We start from the raw sequence: 16,601 nt of genomic DNA on the forward strand, positions 1-16,601 counted from the left end.
TATTAATTCCTGTGAGAACTGTGTTTTGACGACCATGTCGTCTACATAACATTCTATTTTCATGCCGATTAAGGGCCGAAAAAGCTTATTTACAAGTCTTTGGAAGGTCGCCCCAGCATTCTTTAGTCCGAAGGGCATGACCTTGTAACAGTACAGGCCAAACTGGTGGGGTCACGACCACCAGGAAATCATGGTCGAGTCTTACCGCACACGGCCATGTGCCGACTTCCACAGGTACTGTTATCTTCCCTAGGGGCCTGACTTCTTCTCCGCTAAATCCCACTAGAGGAGTGTGTGCGGGCTTCAACTCGCTTTTCTGCAACTGTAATTGGTCGAACACCGATTTGAAGAGGATGTCCGCCGAATTGCCTGAGTCCACAAGTACGCGCTAAACTTCGAAGTCATTGATCCTTAGTTTTATGACGAGCGGGTCGTCGTGGGGATAATGAACACCTCACGCGTCATCTTCTGTGAAAAAGATCGGTTCTTTTGTCTTCGGCCTCTTTGGAGGGTTCTGCTCCTCTCGGGCTGCCTTGCGAACTGACGTTCGTGCTGCTACCGAAGTGCATCCTGCTACCACCGAACCGCCCACTATTACGTGGATGGTTCCCCGAACCGGTGTCTCTTCTGGGGGAGGTCGCTGTAAGACTTCGGCCTGTCTGCTGCTCGACTCGGGGGCATCCTTTCCGTGTTCCCCTTGCCGACCTACTTTATTATTATTGTCATTATGTACAAAATTTCTTAAGTACCCGCGACGGATGAGTCCCTCTATCTCATCTCGGAGATTATTACGTTGCTCGGTACTATGACCGTGATCTTTATGAAAACTACAGTACAGATTTTTGTTCCTTTCGTTTGGGTTGCTCTTAAGGCGAGGTGGCCACTTTATGTAGGGGGCGTCCTTGATCGTCATCAAGATCTCGGTCCGCCTTGTATTCAACGGCGTGTAGTCCGTCCAAACTGCTAAGGGAGCTCGGGACAGCTGGCTCGGCTTCGCCTCTCGGGTTTGGCTTCTTCTGTCGCCTGGGTTGGAGGGCTCGCCTTCTATTTTTCTTTTTTCAACCCCGCCTTCGGCTCTTTGGTTGATCTCTTCCTCTGTTCTCATGAACTTGTCTGCAAGCTTGAGGAAGTCGGCCACAGTTGCTGGCTGGCTGGCCACCAAGTGCCATTTGAATTCTTTGTGCGTTACCCCTCTTTTGGCCGCTGCGAGCTGTACCGCGGGGTCTAACCGTGGGATTTGCAAGCAGGCTTCATTGAACCACTTGATGTAGCTCCGGATGGGTTCTCCTTCTCTTCGGATTACCCCGAAGATACTTTCCTCGGTTCTGGGGCACCGCTTGCTGGTAACAAAGTGTGCGGTGAAGATCTGCACGAACTGAGCCCAGCTTCTTATTGACCCGAAAGCTAGGTTCCGGTACCAGGTGCGGACCACCCCCCTGAAGGTGGTGGTGAAGGCCACACACATGCATGACTCGCTGGCCCTAGCGAGGTGCATTTGTGACTGGAATGCATCGACGTGGTCGTTGGGGTCAAAGGACCCATCATACTTGTCCAGAGATGGGAGTTTGAAGTCTCTGGGCAAGGGGACTACCAGAAGTTTCGATGAAAGGGGGGAAGGAACTAAGAGAATTGGGATGGTTTTTACCTCGTCCGAGCTCGTTTCTTCCTTGCCTCCGAGCTCGAGTAGGATACGGGTAGCAGTTTAGCGACTTCGCCGGCGCCTTCTTTGAGCGGGCCTGGTGCTGACGCTGCTGGCTTCCGCGTTGCCGAGCTCGATGGGCACGGAATGTTGGGCTGCTGCTAGGGCGCTGAACCGGTTCTCCGTGAGTGGGAACTCGGGCTTGGAGCAGCGAGGTGACTTTGTGGGCTAGGTTCCTGACCCGCCCACGAGTTGCGAGGCGGGGGTGATTTTTCTTTGTTTTCGGCCTGGGGACGAGGCCTGGCTATTAGGGGGTTCTGGGGCTGGGAAACTTCCCTCGGTGAGGTCGTCCAGCTTGGGGGGAGGCCTTAACTGGCTTTGAAATAGGGTGCCGAGGGGGAGCAGTGACTGGTTTAGGTGTAGCTAAGGGAATTGCTGCTGGTAATGGTGCTGGGAGAGGTGGTGCAGTACCTGGTGTTGCTGGACTTGGTGCTACTGGAATTGTTGCAGGCTTGTACTGCCTGCATGCATTGCATTAGATCATCCAACTGGTTTTGGCGGGTTGCTAGTGGGACAGCAGTTGGTTCAGCGAAGTTCGTTTCAATAGGGAGTGGAAGAGGGATGTTTAAAGAAGGGGGGTTCAGGGGTGCCACTACTTGTGGCGCACTCTAACTAGGGATCCCATTCACTGAAAGAGGGATGGTGAAATGTCCAATGCACACCACGGGAACATGGAGTTGCTCTCCGGTGGTGGCCGTTTCTGTTCCACGTCCGGCACTGTTGGAGGAGGCCATGGGTGTTGGAGTTCTTGAAAGAAGGGTAGGTAAGAGAGATTTAGAGGGAGGCTTTTAAAAGCGTTTCCCATAGACGACGCCAATTGATGGAGCGCTATCCAGCTGGTCTTAGCTGTCAATGATTTCGCTTCTGACTGGAGCGAAGGGGAGCCTGAAACGGAGAAGATGAGGGAACTCCGAGGGGGAACCCGGTGGGATAGCTCCGAAGCTCAAGTTAGTATTCTCAAAGGCAAAATAAAGACCTGATGGCACAAAGTTCACATACCTTGTTGTTGGGGTTTGGGTTCCTTTTATAACCACTTCGCGCACTCACTCCGAAGCCCCTGTCAGGTCGGGTGTTGTCTTTTCTGCTGGGACAGAACCGCCGCTACTCTTTGTCGGAGCCGTCTCTGTAACTGGAGATGGCGGCATCAGGAGGCGGTGGCAGGTGATTGTTTGGAACGCGGCCGTCAAGCGTCAGATCCCAAGTCAGTCAGGTGCGCCGCCCTTGGGTACGGACTTTCTCGGCGTCCGGCATGGTACGGTTTGTTTGGTTTTGGCATCCTGGGGGCGACGTGGTGGAGTGTGAGCGAGGCGAAGTCTTGAGTTCGGAGGTATGTCCTGTATTGCTATAAGGCAGGCCAGTTCGGCAAGGTGTGTCCCGAACTGCTATAAGGCAGGCCAGTTCGGTCAGTTCGGATTACTGTTTGGCTTGGGACCGAAGGGAGAGTTCGGTCTCCTAGTAGGGAGTTCGGACTGCTGGTTTCTCCCCCTGGTGTTCGCGCCTTAGGCGTGCTTTTGTTCCAAGCTGTTGCCTTTGCCACGTGTTGCGCAACTGCGAGGTCGGGCCAAATCTTCCTTCATCAATAATAATGGAAAATTTCTCAAAGTACCTCTAAGTTTTCTAACAATTAACTAAATCCTCCCTTCCCATTAGTCGGTTAGTGTTCCATCACAATCCATACACGACACATGTATAATTTTTTTTTAAATCCAATATTACCCTTTTGTGATATTATTCTTTAAAATTTTTAAATAAAACTTAACATCCTTGCTCAGTGATGGTTGTAAAGAATAAGTCCGGACTCCTTAGAATCAATACATCAGCTCATTCTTTTCCTTCCCTGTCAAGTATAATATATTGATTTTCTCACAAACGGAGATAACCTGAGTTCAAGTTTTTCTCTATGAGCTTTTTCGTCCTCTTTTTACCATGAAATCGGTTACGGAGAATGATAGAAAACTTTGCAAATTAATAGAATCACTTACATAGATTTCCGATAACTTAGCTGGCTGGATCTGTACATTGTCGTGACCACCCCCTTTCCGATCTGTGACGGCATTGGGTTTTTTGAATTTTCAGTATTCATCACAATCCAGAAAAAAAGAAAGAAAATGATTTGTGATGGGATTCAGTCACTCCATGGCCCGTTCGAATCGATTATCATAGTCTTGCATTGATAATATCTTCCCATGAAATAAATCATAAAAGTATATAGATATTCCCTATTCGAACAGTGTTTGAACAGGGCCTTGCAGCAACTGAAGCCCATCTCAAATGATTTACGCCCGAAGTTTTGTTCCTCTACCAATAGTTTTGCTTGAATTCATATGATGTGAAAAGGAATAGCCCGACACCCTGTTTTCTAATAGATATTGGGAAAAATACGAATACACATGATGCATAATTCTGAATTCCAACCATATCAATTCACGGTCACATGCATTCTTCCTTAGTGGCTGATCGGTACTTCTCCCAAAACAATTTGACTGACACCTATCCAGTCGCACGCAGTGGGGCGTTCCCGCATGCGACGCTAACGTGACGGACGTTAGCCCCGTCAGTTAGCCCCAAAACCAACTCAGAAGTGTTGTAACGCGCCCCCCTGAATCTCTTTTCAAATATTCGCGCCCCTCCTGAAGCTCAAATCGGAGGAGAGGCTCTGACCCCCGTTCTCTGCCCGAGCTCGGATCTCCTCTCCCATCTCCGGCACCGGAGAACGCTCCGGTCACCAGGTAAGTTCTAACCCTTGTTCTTTGTCTGGGGCTTTGATTTTTTTCATTAAACCCTCTTTGATGTTTTATTTTTCTTTGACTTTTTTACCCTCTTCCACCTCATTCTCCGGCACCAGCGATCGCTCCGGCCACCGTCACCAGGTGTTGGAGTGTTTTTCATTTCAAGAAACCAATGCTCTATGAAGAAAAAACTAAGGAGTGATGCCCCTGCATGTCTTTACTGTCTCTTTGTGCGCACACAACTTTCGAAACTATAAGAGAAAAGACAATCAAGTCGAAACAGGTAGATAGATTTCTTCTTTGACCTCTATTTTTCTCTTTTCATTAAGGTAGAGAAGACAGATCGAAAAACAATGGAGAGTGATAGGAAACAAAACTGACCCCTTTTCTCATTTTCTTGGTAACCAAAAGCAGATCAGAGAACCAAGTTAATGAAAATGCCAATGGGAGAAATACTTCTCCAAGAATATTTCATATAAGAAGAAAGTATGATATAAGTATCAAATTTGGGTTCATGATATAGTTGGGACGAGGCATTATCGAGTTGAGTATTTGAGATGGGATCCCAACTTTTGTACGAGTACCAGTTTTTTATGCCCCCTTTTTTTATTCATGATATTCTGAACTTCTGCAACAAATAAACAAGAATCTCTTTCTCTAGTTGCATTTTTTTAAACAATAGTTTATAAAGCTTCGTAATATTTTATTTTAATCTGCAAAATAGTCGTGCGATGCTGAGATTGATGATACCTTATTGAATGAACACCATGAAGAGAAGGTTCAATATATCTCTGTCAACATATACGTATACTTGCTCTATCAAGAAGCAGAGTCAGATTTCTCAGAAGGAAGAAGAAGAAAATGATTCTAACATGGGTTTAGATTAATATGGCTTTTTGCTTAATCACCATAATGTCACTTTAGAACTTATGAAACCCATGATTTGATCTGGGTCCCCAATCCATGTGACACTACTGTTACCATGTATTAGATTAAGATTGAGGATTCTGCTTGCTCTGTGACAGTAACCGTAGTTCTGTTGGATTCTTTAAACTACTTCAAAACAGTCGTATTTATCATGTAGATGGAACATTAATAAGTGATGATATTGCAGATTGAAGCATCGGGGGCCTGATTGGAGTGGGCTGTACCAGCATGGAGACTGCTTTTTGGCTCATCAAAGACTAGCTATTATTGATCCTTCTTCAGGGGACCAGCCTCTGTTTAACTAAGACAGGAAGATAGTTGTAATGCACTGCTTTATGCTAGTTAGTTGGACTATACCATAAACCTGTGTTTAATATATTAACATACCCTTGAAAGCTAAAGAGGAGAGAGAGAGTTCATAGCCATAGCCAAACAACATTTGTACCAAAGCATACGAATTAATAATAAAGTGTTTGAAAATTCAGCTTTCTGTGTACCAAAGCATACAAATTAATAATAAGGTTTGAAAATTCAGCTTTGTGTAGCCATAGCCAATCACTGCACTACTTTTTCTTTCTCCTTCTGTCGTTTTTTCCTAAGCTGGACGGAGTTCATAGCCATGGCCAAAACCTGTAAACCAAACAACTTTCTAAGTGAGTTTTTAATAGCCATTGCATAATAAAAAAAGTTGAATGCAGTTCTAAGTGTGACACTCCAACACCTGGTGACGGTGGCCGGAGCGATCGCCGGTGCCAGAGAAGGAGGTGAAAGAGGGTAAAAAAAGTCAAAGAAAAATAAAACATCAAAGAGGGTTTAATAAAAAAAATCAAATCCCCAGAAGAACAAGGGTAAGAGCTTACCTGATGACCGGAGCGTTCGCCGGTGCTGGAGATGGGAGAGGAGATCCGAGCTAGGGCAGAGAACTGGGTCAGAGCCTCTCCTCCGATTTGAGCTTCACGAGGGGTGCGAATATGGGAAAAGAGCTTCAGGGGGCGCGTTCCAGCACTTTTGAGTTGGTTTTGGGGATAACCGGCGGAGCTAACGTCCGTCACGTTAGCGTCGCACGCAGGAACGCCCCATCGCGTGCGACTAGACAGGTGTCAGTCGCACGTCGTGTGGGACGTTTGTGGGGCGATAATGCGAACTCTCTTTATTCCGGGTTGAGATAGAAAATAAATAAAAATAGTATATGTTTGAATGGTCAAACTTTCTTAGCATTTTAATTTATGTGTCAATTTGAAAGACAACAGAATATAATCTCTTTGAAATTCAGCCATTGTAGATGGAGGTCAAGGAATTGAAAGAAAGGCTGATTGAGGTAATCAATTGTGTATAAGATGTTCCCTAACCTTGCCTTCACGCTCTGAACTGTTAAACTTTAAACGGAGCTTTTATATAAAGTCATACAAGGAGAATATCTCATTCTTTTACATATTATACAGGGGGAGATATTTCTAATTCACGAGGATAATGTATTGTAAGTAGACGTGGACAGAGTTTTCATAAGCAGAAAATCCGGAGTCTTGAGGTAGGATTCTCAGTTGGTGCCAAAGAAGAATTTCTATGATTAACAACTTCAGTTGATGGAGATAATGTTGAATGTTTCTTCTCAATCGCCTAGGGATTAAGGAGAGCAAAATGGCCACTACCACCAGAAGACATGAACCTCGCAAACATGCTCTCTGCTTCAGGTCTTGGATGAAATTCTCCATCCATCTTGACATTACCGCTGCTAAAGCCAATAAAAACACAAGCAATGAACTTGGTAGATAAAGAGCCTAAATGTTGTTGCAGAAACTGCCTCGTGTGCTAATGATGATGATGAACGTGGAGTCTGAATCAATGGCTTGTCTTCTCTTTGACTTCCTTTGAATTCTTGAAGGGAGAAGCAAACAAAAGATTAAACTTCTCAGGGTGTCAACAATATTCAAAAATTTAATTTTGAATTTGAGATTTGACATAGTCGAATCAAATTCGGATAATTTGAATATGTAATCGGCTGAATTCGGATATTCTATTCATATCGAATAACTAATCCGGTTCAAATTCAAATATGACTTGGTTCGATTCAATAAATATTCGAATCCGACCGATTATTTAATTTATATATATAATATATAACATATTTAAATGTGTTATAGAATTTATATATAAAATAATTAAATCATATAAATAATTTGTATATATTTATATACTTTATATTAATGAAATATTTATTTTATATATTTTTTAATTACCTAAAATAATTAATTGGACAAATTCAAATACAATCAAATATTCAAATATTTAATCAAATTCGAATATTAATTTTCAATGTCCGTTGGATATCGAATTGAATTTGCATATCGGATTTTATAATTGAATTCAAAATTGGATATTGCCTTATTTGATTTGAATTTGATCTCTTTACACCCCTAACTTCATGTCGTTTGATAATGCTTCAGAACCACCAAACATCATTTTTTACTTCTATCACAGAAATTCTTGTATCTTTGTTCCACACACAAACACACTATAGTCCAACAAGTTCTTTCAACCTCAAAATCTAGACTCTAGTGCAGATCAAATCAGCAAGTTAACTAGAGAGAGATGGACATTTAGATGGTAGAATTTTGTAAAGTCAAAGAAGACTAAAGGGTAAAATAGTTGAGGCATGATGCATTGGTGGATTTAAATTATTTGCTTTATTTCCATCATCAATAAAAATATTTCTTATTTGTCAAACTTATTTTTCTGAAAATTCATAATATATGATATTAGAAATTTATGCACAACTTTTACAAAATGTTTGTATTTTCTATCATTTTGGTTTTTATCAATTTTATTATTTAATTGTGGCGTCATGAGTTAACTCACATGACTCAAAAGAAAGAATGATTTCATTTTTGAGTGGCTTTAAATTTTCTTTTCATTTACATGATTAATAAAAATAATTCTTGTGGGTCATATTTATCTTTGTATAATTTCATAAATTAATGTATAAAATTAGAGAAGTGTCAACATTTTACCCAAACACTTGGACCATTGACCAGGCACCTAGATGGAAACACAAATTTGTTTTCAAGTTAGTTTTAATTTTGTATTCCATTTCTACAATTAATGAAAATAACTCTTATTTATCACCTTATTTTTTATTTATATTATCAATATACAATATATAGATCTGCCCAATTGTTTTCTACGCAATTTTTGCATTTTATTTTTCTTTTGTTTTCTATCTTTTCAATTTTTTTCTACTATCATTTAAATATATGATATTGTAGGTTGACTCATTTGACCTAAAAGGTGAAACCATTGACCTACCATCCAAACAATAAGACTTTTTCATTTTTAAAGTGGTTTTACATTGTGTATTTCATTTCCATTATTGATACAAATAGTTCACATTTGTCATGTTTATTTTTGTTTAATATGATGAATATATAATAATAAAAATGTTATATTTTTAACAAAATTTCTATATTTTATATTTTATTTATTTAAATTTATATTATTTAATTATGACATCATGGTTGACCCATTTGACTTGAATGATTAAACTAAAATGCCAAGAAATGGAAGAACGGTGTCAATTTCAAGCTGATTTAAAAAATGTAGGTTTTGTATTGTAAAAATGATTGGATATAAACTTAATTAGTAAACTTTATTAGCGAGAAATGAAGATACTTTAATATAGGATTTAATAAATGAGAATGGGGGTTAACACCTCAAATACGTGACTCAATGATAGGTTTACAAGAAGGGGAAGTAGTAGTTTAACTTTTGTTTACACCCGCTCATAATTAAAAGTAGACAAAATTCAAAAGTGGCTCTAGATTTACTATGAGCACAAATGTGTGATCATGGTTGAGTAACCAACCACAAGTGAACATGCTAGTATTTCATACACATGGAGCATGCAATGCCATGTTCTCCTGTGATTGGTTACTCAATCAAGTTCAAACATTTGTGCTCGTAGCATATCCCATCAGTTTAAAAGTAGGGGTACTTTTTTAAGTAAAAAATAAGTATAAAATATTTATTGATTTATATACCTCAAATTAATATATGATTTAATGATATAGAATGAGAGCTAATATCATGGTTTTCAAAATCGAACCGGATGGTCGGACTGGAAAAATCAAGAACCAGTCAAGTGGCTGGTTCCATTTTACCCCAGAACTGTTATTTCCCCCAAAACCGTTGATTTGGTTAGCAAAATATTGACTCAGGCAGTTGAACCATCCGAATCATTCAATGGTTTGGCCAGTTTTTATTTTTTTAACTTTTTTCCAGAATGGGCCATCCGTTCGATTCGAATGATCGGACCATTTGATCAGTAACCATACCCCTGACCGATTCATTGTCCGAATCAATTTTTAAAAACTTTGGCTAATACCTTAGATATGAGGAAAATATATGCTATCAGAAAAGATATGCTATCAGAAAAGGAATGAACTTAAAATAGTAGTTCAAATTATAGTCTATGCCTTTGAGAACATTGGCCTAAAATTTATAAATGGCAAGCCTAGCATTAATATTAGCAACTTTTGCTTCAGCCACATCTAACCTTCTAGCCATTATGTTTTATCATAGCTGTTGTGTTTGGTTATATTAATTCGAACCATATGAATTGATTCCTGTGAAACACAAACTCATTTAGTAGACTTGTATAAAGAAAATGTAAACTCTTTAATCAATTTATTTTTTAGTATTTGACTTTGGTCAAGCTTGAGAGATTGAACATTAGGGCAATGGTAAGGAAAGCCAAGGTGGTGGGAGTGCCACTAAGCATTTTGTGGCCCAACACATACATCCATAAACATTTGGTAAGATCACCCAATGTACGCCAGAATACCTTTTATATTAAAACTAGCGTTATACTGATGAATAGATAATTTATCAGAACAATAAATGAAAAAAAACAAAATTTGTTTTATCTTAATTATAAATTTTAAGTTTCATATAATAAATAATTTTAAAGAAAATATAAAAATCAATGAGGGTAATCCCAATGCCCCACTCCCCATGAAGAAGGGGAGGCGGGTGAAAATGTAGAGAAACCCCAACGCCCTACTCCCCCATGCATGCTTTCACAAAGTGTTTCGGTTTGTTTAATACAATCCAAACTCAATCCAGTCCGTTTTATTCTGCTAGTGCTACTCTTGCTTCCTCTGGTTAGTGAGTCAGCAAACTGTTCAAGAGTCATTTCACCTCCAGTTTATCTGGTCCTCTGTGACGAAAAGAGGCTAGGATGAACTCAATGGGCTCGTTGGTGTGTTAGCTGAGTTGTTTCAGCATTGACGCCGAATCAAATCCCACAATCAGAATTTTGGAAGAAAAGCTGAAGGAGACCGGTGTCCGGCCTACAGCAATCAACATTCAGCATTGTCATCCCCTCCCATCGTCTCTCAGGCCTCAGCATTCTGTGACCAAACCACCGGCACTACAGCAATCAACAATCGGAGTTAAGAATCAACCAATGACCGGAGACCGGTGTCCGGCGACCAGCGTAGTTATTGAACGTCTCTGGGTTTAGGTTCTTGATCTGCCGGTTGAGTGCATGACAACCTTGACTGGGAACAAGCTAACCGAACAAATTGTAGAACTTGTATTGTGCGATGGAGATGATTAAAAAGAAGGCAAATGGGAAGAACACTTGAGGATTAGAGTTTGCATAAAACATCACTGCCACTGGATCCTTGGTAGTTGTTGTAACACAAGCCAGATAGGTAGCCAGAGGAACAAATGGTGGAAAGATTTAGCTGAGAAATTAACGATGCAAGCAGCAGTAAGCAATGATAAAAGAAAGAGAGGCAAAAGCCAGTGGGATTGTGAGCGGCTTTTGATGGCAAAAGGCAGTTGGCATCTTCTGCAATGGCAGCGGTGTAGCGAGTCGCTTTTGATGCAAGGAGATGTGATGATTCACCGCTTTTGACGCCGATTCATGATTGAGGGTTGAAGTTGATACATAGAATGTGGATTATTGACATTTTAAATGTTTTATAGCTCCAAAGTGAAAATCAGAAATCTGCATTGGGCCTGTCCCAACTTTTCTGTTTATAAAACGAAGATGAGTGAGAATTCTCATGCTAAAACTCCAGCATGGCTCTAACGTTTCTGATGGGAGTGATACATGTCATTGTCTTTGTGCTCTAGGAATTGGGCATGGAAGCTCGATTTGAACATCAGGTCTCTCACGGTGTCACAATAGCCTGCTCAATATATATGATGTGAATGTATTATGCTAAGTTCAGGACTAAAATGAAACCTGTGCGCTGATAAATAATGTTATAAGTGATTTTTGCTTCAGGGTGGTGGTGACCTAGATTGAGTGAGTAGTGATGGTAAGGTTTCCTAGGTTGGTGGTCTTGATGGGTTTCATCCTGCTTTCCTAAGCTTAATAAAAATGACATTTTTTTCCCAAAAAAATAGAAATGGCATTTGATTTTTAGTTGTTTTTATACAATATAAAACAATGCTTCATATAATTAGGGGTGTCAATAGACCGGTTTTGGGTTGGACTCCGTCCAAATCAAAATCCATTTGGACGGGCCAATAAGACATTGAATTTGGACGGACTGGACGAATCAATATGATATATTGGATTGGACCTGATCCGTCTATAATGAATTTATATTGGATTGAGCCAATATCTGATCAATTGATAGAAGATAAGAACATAGGTGTCAATGGACTAGGTTTGAGTTGAAACCAATTTAAATTAACAAGAATTTGAATAGATTGAACAGTCTCTGAACCGGTCCAAAATGATCCAAAATATTCATTGGATTGGATTGGACCAGGTTCATTTGTAACGGACTCACATTGGACTGGACCGGATTGAACCAAATCCAGTCCAATTGACACCCTATATATAATGTATTGAGAATTGAATAGTAATTATCCACTTCTTTTTCTAGTCATGGTGGGACCTATACCAATCATGAGCTGTTAGATATGGTTCATGTGTAGTCATGAAGGGACTTTTCTTTTAATTTTTACATGAACAAGCTAGTTCTTAATTTTTCTATTCATAAATATTATTCCTTTGCTGGGGAGTTTTTTGGTAATCGTGTGTGTATGTGCACGAACAATTTTTTTTTGTTGGAGTTAAACGGGAGAGATGATTGAGAGCATGGTTTTTAAAAACGAACTAGTGACCGAACTGGTCAGGGGTTTGGTTACCGACTCGAACGGTCAGTCCATTTTGACAAAAATAATTTAAAAATTTTAAAAAAATTGGAAAACAATCAAAACCGTTCAAATGGTTTGAACGTTTCGAACGGTTAACCAGCCGGTTCAGCGGTTTGTTGACCAAAATCAACAATTTTGGGAAAAAAATAGTTTTGGAGGAAAACGAAACCAGCCAGGTGACCGGTTCCCGATTTTTCCGGTCTGGTCCAGTTTTGAAAACAGTGATTGAGCTTTCTTTATTAAAATACAAATTTGTCCCTCATAGAACTCAGGACTAAAGGGTAATTTCTGTCCAATAAAATTCTAGAAAGTAATGACCCATTCAAACTTTTATATGTGGCTGCATCACCTTCCCATTATCATGTTGGATTTTGATCAGATTTGGATTTATTTTGTAATCATCTTATTGTGTTTTAAAACAATCAAAAAATTAAAAAGAATGGTTTTAAAAACTAAATTATTTTGCAATAATATATAAAAAATGTTAAATTTATCAATTATAAACTTTAAAAAATACATAATGATATTACATATATACATAAAATAATAATTTTATAAGACTCGGATTTTAATTGATTTTAACCCATCCAATCCCATTATTAATGGGTAGACGGAGACCTGTTCATGGGAGGGGACAGATATATTCTTTGTTCATCTTCGAAAAGGTGGCAAAGCCGAACTAAGACTCAAGACCTAAACCCGATGATTATGTTGTGCTTGGATTTGGGCCTAAATATGTTATTACTTTTATATCTTTTGAAGGTGGGATTTGATCCAATGTATCCACTACGATCAGTAGGAGATTTTACAACCAGTTGGTTAGCACCTTGCTAGCCTAAATATGTTATGTTCATATATAGACTGCTCAGCCCAAAGCTAGCTTAGCATAGCAAACGAATAAGAGATCTATTATACTCATTCTAAAACCCTAACCCTAGATTCCTCAGTAACCATTTTAACGGACAAAAAGTGCTGACAGATTCACATCAAGAAACCTATATATAACGTGCAACCTATGTATAATTTGAAGCCTAATAAGTATAATTAATAAAATTACTAAAGTTAATAAAAATATTAAAATTTAGCAAGTTTTTATCTACCAATTATTAAAAGTTATGAAACTAATCAAAATTAATTAATAGTTCATAAATGAAAAAAATGAAATATAATTTAATAGGATAATTAAAATAAATATAAAAAGTAAAAGATTATGAAAAATAAAAATAAAACCATTTGAATAATGCCATATACTTATGGATGATCATTTATAACTTAGCTCAACCTTGGGTTAAGCAAATATTTTCTTCTAAGATAGGTCTAGCTCATATCTATACCAAGCCCATTCGGTTAATACCGAAAACCAAACCAAAAATTTTGGTTTATGGTTTTTTTTTGTTTGTTTTTTTTTTTATTTTTGGTTAAATCAACTTTCAGTTTTTGTTTTTAGAATTAGAAATTTGGTTAACCAAATTTTCTATTATATATAATATGTAACATATAATATATAATATAATAAAATTTGATTTCATAATATATATTTTATAATATATAATATATATTATATGCTATAATATAGATAACAGAGTATATATTATTAAAATTTGGTTTTAATCAAAATAACAAAAAACCGAATAAAAAATTTTAGTTTCGGTTTTGGTTTTTTTAGTTTAGTTTTTTAAATTTTTATTTATTTGTCTTGATTTTTAATCAAATAAACCAAATGCTCACCCTTGAGTTATATCTAACTATTAAAATTTAGTATTGATAAGATAGTTAAAATTAATAATAAAAAGTAACAAATTGTTTATAACTTAACCTAACCTAATTAGATATATAAATTTCTAGGCTCAAGCAACTATTTTCTTTTTGCGTTAGGTGTAGCTGAGATATACCCAAATCCACACATTATCAAGGATAATCAAATTTGACGTCTAATTAGGTATCAAACTTTTGGAGCCCAATGATGGCTTTAGCGGATAGGGCCCAAGCTAAACGACCCCTAATGAGCTCAACTTGGAACTTATATGCATATATGGTAAGTATTATTATATAATATTTAGATAATAAATTTTATATTAATATATATAGTTGTAGAAATTAGGGTTTCAAGAAAGTGAAAGAAATGAGAGAAGAAAAGAAGAGAAGAAGAAAGGGAAGTGTCGAGAGGTGTGTGATGTTCACTATTCACACCCTCAAAAGTTCACTTTATAATTAAAAATTAATAATTACAAGAAGGCCCCTATTTGGGTGCCCAAATACAAAGAGAGTACAAGAAATGAGAAAATAACCAAAAACACCCATGTCTAACCATTCTCAACACTTCCCCTCAAGCTGAGCATATATGTCAATCATGCCCAGCTTGGAAAGGTTCTTAGCAAACTTTGGATGGTGAACACCTTTAGTGAGGCAATCAGCTAGTTGGTCTTCTGACCTTATAAAAGGAAGGCAAATCTCTTTGCTAGCAATTATTTCTCTAATAAAGTGTCTATCCACCTCAATATGCTTTGTATGATCATGTTGGATAGGATTATGAGCAATATTTATGGTTGCATGGCTGTCACAATATAGTCTCATTGGAACTTCAACTAGAGTAGTTAAGACACTCCATGAGCCATTGCCCTATACTCAGCCTCAGCACTAGAACAAGCAATTACAGATTGTTTCTTACTTCTCCAAGAAACCACATTGCCTCCAACTAAGGCACAATGACCGGATGTAGATCTTCTATCATCGATGGACCCTAGCCAATCAGCATCTATGTAAGGCTCAACCTTTAGATGGCCGTGGTTGGAATACAACATCCCTTTGACAAGGCATCATTTCTGGTAGGCTAAAATTCAATTAACTGCTTGCATATGAGATATCCTGGGTTCATGCATATATTGGCTAACCACTCCAACAGCATAGGAAATGCCAAGTCTAGTCAAACAAAAATACAAAAGGCATCCCACCAATCTTTGATATACCCCCCTGTCTAGAAAAACTTCTCTTTCAGTAGAGTTCAACTTGTGGTTGGGATCAATTGGAGTTTCTACAGGCTTATACCCTAATTTCATAACCTCATGAAGCAAATCAAGTACATATTTCCTTTGTGACAAAAAAATCCCCTTCTTAGATCTTGCAACTTCAATGCCAAGAAAGTATTGGAGATCACCAAGGTCCTTAGATGATTTCATATTCTAACATGACACCTTTTCACCAACCAAAAAGGACCCCCAATACTTTAACCGAGGTTCCAGACCCAAAAGCACGTTATCCCATAGTTAAGAACCAAAGGAAGACCCAAAAAACTAGGTTGGAGACAAAATAGAGGGAGAAAAAAATCACGCAGTGCTCAAAAAATTATGGAACCACCTCCCGTCAATCCCAAATTAAAAAATGACCTGAATGGTCTAGGTTTTACAGCAGAAAAAATCATTAAACCTGTTGTACATAGCTCGATATTAGATCTAGAATTTCTACAAATTTTCCTTGAAAAATTCACCAAAAATCATAAAAATTTCATACAACGACAATAGTCATACCAAAATTTTTCTAAAATCATGGCGAATCAAATTGTATTGGTTTCATAGACTACCACCGACACTTGTGCGAACTACTGTCGTCATCTGGTGGCGGTCTAATGTCAACAATTCACCTTTGGTAGGAGATCAACAGAAAACTAACTCCCAGATGCTTCTACCCACTCTGATACCAAGTTGCAAAAATTAGGGTTTCAAGAGAGTGAAAGAAAGGAGAGAAGAAAAGAAGAAGAAGAGAAGAAGAAAGGGAAGTGTTGAGAGGTGTGTGATGTTCACTGTTCACACCCTCAAAAGTTCACTTTATAATTGAAAATTAATAATTACAAGAAGGCCCCTATCTGTGTACCTAAATACAGAGAGAGTATAAGAAAGGAGAAAATGACAAAAAACATCTCTATCTAACCATTCTCAACATGTATATATATATATACATATATATATAAAGAAATGTTATCTATCTTTTATACTAGACTAAACTTAAATAAAAATTTTAATTTGTAAAAAAATCATAGTTTTATTATTAACACAGGCAATCCTGTAAGCCTATAC

At 38.3% G+C, this 16,601-nt stretch overlaps 2 long non-coding RNA genes across 2 annotated transcripts; one reads left to right on the top strand and one right to left on the bottom strand.

Annotated features, from left to right (window-relative positions):
* Positions 1-4,322: 4,322 nt before the first annotated feature.
* LOC148872389 (uncharacterized) lies at positions 4,323-5,839 on the top strand. The gene is made up of 3 exons (XR_016107997.1): positions 4,323-4,428; positions 4,545-4,711; positions 5,543-5,839. It is a non-coding gene; the product is annotated as an uncharacterized LOC148872389 (long non-coding RNA).
* On the bottom strand, positions 5,781-6,341 carry LOC148872390 (uncharacterized). The gene is made up of 2 exons (XR_016107998.1): positions 6,216-6,341; positions 5,781-5,985 (listed from the first exon to the last, which is right to left on the bottom strand). It is a non-coding gene; the product is annotated as an uncharacterized LOC148872390 (long non-coding RNA).
* Between the last annotated feature and the right edge of the window lie 10,260 nt (positions 6,342-16,601).

Source organism: Nelumbo lutea, chromosome 2 (assembly GCF_056320005.1).
Source record: "Nelumbo lutea isolate HS-2025 chromosome 2, American lotus-T2T, whole genome shotgun sequence".
In the NCBI taxonomy this organism is placed as follows: Eukaryota; Viridiplantae; Streptophyta; class Magnoliopsida; order Proteales; family Nelumbonaceae; genus Nelumbo; species Nelumbo lutea.